At 30.9% G+C, this 8138-nt stretch overlaps 1 non-coding gene across 1 annotated transcript; it reads left to right on the forward strand.

Annotated features, from left to right (window-relative positions):
* Window positions 1–1996: 1996 nt before the first annotated feature.
* Window positions 1997–2069, forward strand: TRNAR-CCU (transfer RNA arginine (anticodon CCU)). Its single transcript has one exon. It is a non-coding gene; the product is annotated as a tRNA-Arg (tRNA).
* Window positions 2070–8138: the final 6069 nt, after the last annotated feature.

Raw genomic sequence — 8138 nt, forward strand, 5'->3', positions numbered from 1 at the left:
TGGATCTTTTTGTTCGTAACAAAATGGACAAGGCAAAGCTATGCATTACCCCAATATCCTCAATTCCTCATCACAGTCTGACATCAATTCTACTCGTAGTTCTTTTCATGACCTATAGTTGTATCGCAGTGTTGTTCATGGCTTACAGTATTTGTCACTTACCTGACTTGATCTTACATTTGCTATCCATAAAGTGAAAACATATATGCATCATCCTATGAAGGTGCATTGGGCCACATTCAAATGAATCATGTATTATTTAAAGCACATTATACATCATACTTTGTTGATTTAACCATCATTTACTCTTCAGCTTCAGACTTTTAGTGATGTCGATTCGACAATAGATCGTGACAACAGATGATCCATTGGAGCTTACTATGTCCATTTAGGCTCTAACTTGATTTCTTGAAGTTGAAAACAGCAACACACAATTGCTTGACGTAGCACAAATGAAAAATACAAAGCTCTCGCTAACTCTATTGTAAAAATTCAATGGCTAAAATCTGTGTTGATTAATCTTCATATTTCTATTCCTCCCTCTTTGATTCTATGATGTGAAAATTATTCTATGGCTAAAGTCTTTGATTTTATGATCTTTAGGGAAGGGAGAGAGTCACTAGAAAAATTATTCAGAGAGAAAGCTTTGAGTGGTCGGATTTTAGAAACTAATGACTTTGATCTCGGTATCTATAAATTTGTCTTTGAGAGAAGAACTTAATGGAGGAGGTTTGCACATTGAATGATGTCAAAAAGTAGATCAGAACTCAATAATTTTTTTAAAAAACAAAATAGTTGGATTTTTAGTTTTTTGGGTGATTAACATGTGTTTTATAGTTGAAAAAGGGTTATATAAGTTCATGGGATGTTTTGTTTTTCATTTTTTAGATGAAGAAATAGTTGAAATCTAGGGTTATTGTGGTCTGAAAACTTGGACCTTGATTTTCTGGTCATCAAAATTGTCTCTGGTAACTAAAAAAAGATAGCAGATGAATGTTACATCATCTTTGTTGGTTAGCGACGTGTTGTTGATAATTTTTTTAAAATAAAAACGGGGTAAACAACATGCCATCCATTTTTTTTTGTTGAAAAAAATAGGTGCCTAGGTCTTGAGATGGGTTAGGCACGTATGTCCAGCCTATATGTGCCTGAACCATCAATGTTTTTAATCATATTTTTCTCACTTTTTATTTTTCATATTTTATATTTGAATAAGTGTTAAATAAATTTATTTAAATGATTTTTAAATAATATTAGCGTCTTCCGTGGTGATATTAGAGATTTATTTTTTTAATAATTATATATGAATTCAATATGCATAGTTTTATAGAAGCAAATGAAATATATTTTTTTAAAGTTTTTATTGTAATTTTTTTATATGATTCTTATCAACATTATTATTTTTAATATATTCATGTCAAAATTATGAATTAATTATTTTGTAGTTTTGTCTAATTGCTTCGAAGATTATTATATGTATTTTTTTAGATTCCAATAAGAAATATTTTTAAAAAACATAACATATTAATAAGATAAGAGAAAGAGGCATTGATTAAAAAGATATGTGTTTTTATCCTAATTTTAAATTGCTAGATTTTTTTTGGATATATGTAATAAACAACACACAGCTAAAGGGAATTATTCTTTTTTTCAACATTGATTTTAATTTCCTACAGTTTGTATGCACTAAACAACCAGCGAATACTCACAGTGAAAATGGCGAAAGCCCACCAGGCAACTGTTTAACAATACGGCTTCACTGTCACTGCTAGTTGTTTTAACAATCTGTATTTGGTTTCACAATCAAATAGCAAATTCTTTAACAATCTGTCAATTTGCTCTGATGAGTTACGAGAAGACATGAACTTTTACCCTTGTGATTTGCAATCGCAATCAGTTTCACTTTCATCTCCGACGAAGGTAACCCGGCAATATGTTAAGATATCCTCGGTAGAATTAAATTAATTAATTAAGTGAGCCGAATTACAGCGTCCAAGCGCCTGTAGCTCAGTGGATAGAGCGTCTGTTTCCTAAGCAGAAAGTCGTAGGTTCGACCCCTACCTGGCGCGTGAGTTTCTTCTTTTGTCCACTTGGGGCTTTGCTGAAACCTGGAAGGAAGATATTCTTTATCTCTCTATTTTTAGAAGTACAATACATGTTGTTTTTTAAAATATTTTTTTATTTTTAAAAAATTATTTTGAATATTAATATATTAAAAGAATTTTAAATAAAAAATTTAATTTAAATTTTTTTTTATCCAACTCCCATTTAAAATACAATATCAAATGGGAGCTAAATATGATACCATACCATAAATAGCATTATAGAGACCATCATTTGTTCAATGAATGCAAACAGCAGAATAGCAATATCTTTAACATGTCGAAGTTGGCATTCTTTTTGCAAATCAATTTTTGGTTTTGATGCATTTGGAATAATGAAACTCTGTAGCTATTAACTAGCCAATAACCCGAGTTACGGGTGAGATTCTAAATTAGTTTTTAATTTTTTTTAAAAAATATTTGTATTGTAACGATAATGTTATTTAAAAATCATGATATAATTGAATAAATATTCAAAAATCATTTAAATAATTATATTTTAAAAAAATTAAATTAAAATGTGAAAAGAAAAAAAAATAAGATAAAAATTAAAGACCAGTACATATAGGCTGACATGCACTTGACTCAACATGAAAACCCAAGTCCATGCAATTGTTTTTTATCTTTTGTTTCTTAAAGGCTAGGTGCATGGAATAATTTTTGTTTTTTTTTATTCCTAATAACAACAAAAAAAACATTTTAATTGACCAAAAAAGACAAAATAAAATCAAATAAAAGAAAGTTCTTGTACTCTAATATTTTTTTTTATGGTATCATTGAATGTGGAAACAACCTCTATTAAGTTCCAATCTCAAATTTGAATTCATATACATTAAAATTGAAGTTATTGGTGGCTGAAATCTAGTAACTCAAAAGCTTTCTCTCCTTCTAAAATTTTTAGTGACTTTCTGTAAATCCCGAGAAAAACCAAGGCTGGATTAAATTAAAGAAGATAAACTAAACTAAAAAGAAGTGGGGGCAAGAACCAATACACTTAAAGAAAATGGGGCCTAAATGCAAATAAGAATAATTATAGAGCATAAATACTCCTATTCTCACCAAAAACAGATCTATAGCTACGTAAAGAAAGAAAAGAGGGAGTTTTTATATCTATTTTTAGAAATCAAAAGAGAAACATCAAAATTTCAAGAACCCATCCCAGATTGAGGGTTATAGGTAAAATAAACCTTGGTGGGAAAGGGATTAACAAGAAAAAAATTGAACAAGAAGAGAAGAGGGGAGGGTCGGCTGTCATTAGAAAGAAAAGGAGGGATCGAAGCCTTGATTCGCACCAGGTAAGATATTCTAAACCTGGTCTTATGAGTCATTTCAAGTCGATTATAAATTGATGTCTGGATGTTAATTTATATATTGAGTTCTTAGACTTGAATTGAGGAAAAAGTATGAGTTGTTAAAGTAAAGAACTTCATGTGTTGTGTGTAAATGGAAAGGTTGATGAATCTGGACAATTTCGTCTCTTGACCTTCAAAGAGATTTTGGGTAGGAGAATAAAGGAATTAGGATCAAGTTTCTTCATAGAAATTGTAGTTTTGGATGTTTACTAACTAATGAAATTGGTCTTGCTCAATTTGGAGTCATAGAACTCCAGTCATGGGTCACCAACCGAGACTGGGTCATGACAGACCCTATAAGGTAGTAGGTATGGTTCATTGATGAGCAATTTTGACTGTCTTAGAGGTAGAACTGGGTTCTTCCCAAACATATAACTTGTAGCCTCATGTCTTACCTTTCCAAGGCCATAAATTTTTCTTGAATCGGAGTTTTATAACTCTAGATATAGTTAAAAATCTGAGGAGAGGTCAGACAGTAACATTTCAAAAACAAGACAATAACAGTTCGATGTCTAGACAGTAACAGTTGGACAGTAACAGTTCAATGTCTAGACAGTAACGATTCAAAAACAAGACAGTAATAGTTCAATGTCTAAGCAGTAACAGTTCAATGTCTAGACAGTAACGGTTCAAAAACAAGACAGTAACAGTTCAAAAATGGACAGTAACGGTCCAAGTGTTTGTTGATGAGCAATTTTGACTATCTTAGAGGCAGAATCGGGTTCTTCCCAAAACATAGAACTTGTAGCCTCATGTCTTACCTTTCCAACGCCATAAATTTCGATTGAATCAGAGTTCTATAACTCCAGATATAGTTAAAAATCTGAGGAGAGGTCAGACAGTAACAGTTCAAAAATGGACAGTAACAGTTGGACAGTAACGGTCCAAGTGTTTGTTGATGAGCAATTTTGACTATCTTAGAGGCAGAACTGGGTTCTTCCCAAAACATATAACTTGTAGCCTCATGTCTTACCTTTCCAACGCCATAAATTTTGCTTGAATTAGAGTTTTATAACTCCAGATATAGTTAAAAATATGAGGAGAGGTCAAACAGTAACAGTTCAAAAATGGATAGTAACAGTTGGACAGTAACGGTCCAAGTGTTTGTCTCACCTTTCCAACGCCACAAATTTCGCTTGAATTGGAGTTCTATAACTCCAAATATAGTTAAAAATCTAAGGAGATGTCAGACAGTAACAGTTCAAAAATGGACAGTAACAGTTGGACAGTAATAGTCCAAGTATTGGTTAATGAGCGATTTTGACTACCTTAGAGGCAGAACTGGGTTCTTCTCAAAACATATAACTTGTAGCCTCATGTCTTACCTTTCCAACGCCATAAATTTTGCTTGAATCAGAGTTTTATAACTCCAGATATAGTTAAAAATCTGAGGAGAGGTCAGACAATAATAGTTCAAAAACGAGGCAGTAACAGTTGGACAGTGATAGTCCAAATATAAAGAAAGGAATGATAACTAGGATTGGACAAAGAACAACAATAATAATGCGTGAAATGAGAAAAACATAAAGTACTAAGAAATGACTGAAAGAAAGACTTAGTGATTGTTGATGTGGTTATTATAAAACATATTCTTGAGTGAGGAAAATTTATTAGATAAACCTGTGATTTGCAGGAGGGACCACAGACGTGGTGCAACAGCAGCAGCAGGGGAGCACGAGTAGAGCTTCTATTGCAGGTAGGTGATTCACACCTATGCTTTCTAGTTAAATTCCATGATTTAATATATTATTGATGTGAAATGTGAATTACTGAATGTATGTGTATTCAAGGTGAAAAGTTGTTATGTGAATTGCCAAGTGATGAAATTATCATTGATAAAGGAAATATGAGAAGTGTGATTTAAGGCATAAACTAGCATACATTGAGTGTATGTTAGGATCCCGGGTAAGGGGATCTCCACGTATTGGCTAGCATACATTTAGTGTATGTTAGGATCCCGGGTAAGGGGATTACCATGTATTGGCCAACATACATTTAGTGTATGTTAGGATCCTGGGTAAAGGGATCGCCTTACATCGGCTCCTATGGGGTGGTGATGACGATACCAATGAAATTGATATCGGTAATGTGATAAGCAAAAGTAATCACGTTGATCTTATAAGGTCTGGAATGAAGGTTGATAGTGGCTGAGGGAATGGTTATTAATAGTTTGAATAAGGAAGAGATTTTAAATTAAAAAAAAAAACTAGAAGGGAGAAATAAATGAAATATGAACGCATGTTACCCTGTTGAAATTATTAGATATTCATATTGTTATATTTATTGTGATATTCACCTTGCAATAATATATTTTTTGTTTCAGGATCATCGCATGCACGACAGGAGTAGATCCTAGCTTATGTTCCCTTCTTGAAATCTAGGTTCTAGGGAGTATACCCTTGTATTTTGTAAACATGAAAATGTTTGTATAACTTAATTTGTATAATAAATGTTTAAACTTGATTGGATGAAATTAACGTTGTAGTTCACATAACCATATTTCATGTCTATGTATTTATATTTATTTAATTATCCACCCATAATGATATTTTGTTATATAATGAATATCATAAATATTATGGTTAATAGGTGTGAGTATAATTGTGGAATTGAAACCCAGGATGATTGGGTCGGGAATTAAGTTATGAGATGTGAACTGTTAGAAGTGTAAACAGGTTACATGTCAGTAACTTGGGACCTTCCGGTATAGGGGGGACCCCGTCGAAATTCCGGTAGATGTTAATACGAAGACCATGAATATATATACAAAAAAAAAATTAACTACTCTGTTTTTCTATTGACATGATATTGTTGTTTTATCCCAGAAATGAGGGATGTTACACTTTCTCTCTACTCTCTAAAATTTTAGGATCTAAAATGTAAAACAAATGAACTTTGAAACCTAAACAAATATTCCAAAACCATAAGGGTCAAAAATTTTAAAAATAAAAATTAAGGGATTAAACTATAGATTCATGCATCTTTTAGTACTAAACATGGAAAGAAGTTTTCATTTTTTCCAAATATCAATTTTGGTCCCTTTTCTCCTAATTTTGTTTTTTGTAATAATTAAAAATCCTTTCAAGTAAAATCAACATGTCATTCAATATCGAAACAATATCATAAACCTAGTTAGTGTGATAAAAGGCAATAAAAGGAGTATGAAAAAATCTAGAATGAAAACAAAGGAACTCTTAAGGATTAAATTGAAAGAAACTAAAGTTGAACGACCAAATTGAATAAAAACAATCAAGGGATTGAGCTTAAAAATTTGCATAATGAACAATGTTATATATACTGTTTTGTGAGAGAACGAACAAAAAGGTTTTACTTCTTTTAGTTGCTTTTAATAAACAAAAATATAATGGTATTTTACTATTGATAAAAACACTCTTCACTAATTTTTTCATAGTCATGTCACTATTTATTTTAGAGTGAATACAATATTTTTTACATTTCAATCCTTGTATTTCCTTACATTTATCATTTGGTCATAAAAATTTAATTGTGTTTACATTTCAATCCCTAGTTGTTGGGATAAAAGAGAGAATTGCCAAAAAGAGAGAGAGAAAATTTTTTTTGACTAGCCATAATTCGACGAGGAAAATATTAATAATGGTATCAATTGGTTCATTTTGTTGTGGGGAACTCACTAGAGGTTGTTCAAAGCTCTAATTATATCAAAAAATATAAATCAAAATTAAAAAGGTTTGATTTAACTTGATTTTAGTTTTTAGATAAATTAAAGAATGTTTTAGACCTGACAATAGAGTTATTGAGGTTCTAATAGGGATGACAATGGATATCCATGGGTTGAATTTTACAATATTCATACCCTAACCTAGATGTTTTACCAAAACATAATCGAGTAACAACTAAACCTGACCTTATCGAATTTCGAGAATCTATAGGTATCTATGAGGTATTCAATAGCTTGAATCTCCAATTAGTTGCTTGAACATATACAATTATGCTAATGATCAAGGTTGTTAAAATCGCAAGTTAACTCATAAAATCTTATGATTTTACGAGTCAACATGTATCTAACATGCTAAATCGGACTAAAAACTTGAACCAGTAAAATTGGACTTACCTCGTGCAAAATCGGTAAACTCGGTCCAATTTTACAAGTTTACTAAATTTGTAATATGAACCAAGTCAGGTCCAAATTTGGCCTTAAAATGTTTGCTAACTAGTTTTGCAAGATTGAGCATATCTTTCAAACTGTATATTGGATAAAACTAAAATTTTACAAGAAATATTAAATACATGAAAATATATTGTAGTAAATTTTCAGGTCAAAAGGAGTTAGGGAAATAATATTTTAGAGGGTCAAAGTTAGTAAACTAATATTGTCAAATATATCAAACAAGACCTTCGTGTACTGTTTGAGATATATCTAGAGTTACCAGTGAAATTTTGCTTCGATTAAAGTTGGGATAGAAACTAGACATCTGAAATTTTCCAACTATATATTGCAGACCCAATAATTCATCTAAACAAGAGAGAATGATATGTTTGAAATCAAAAGAGAACGACATATTTGAAATTAAATATTCAGGTTACATGGAGGAATTTAATATGAAGACTTTTTTATTATTTTATTTTATTTATTTAATTTTAAATAATTATTTTTAATTTGAAATTTTTTAGCACATTAGACATTCTTTAAGGTTTTATTTCA

Source organism: Populus nigra, chromosome 8 (assembly GCF_951802175.1).
Source record: "Populus nigra chromosome 8, ddPopNigr1.1, whole genome shotgun sequence".
NCBI classification, from domain to species: Eukaryota; Viridiplantae; Streptophyta; class Magnoliopsida; order Malpighiales; family Salicaceae; genus Populus; species Populus nigra.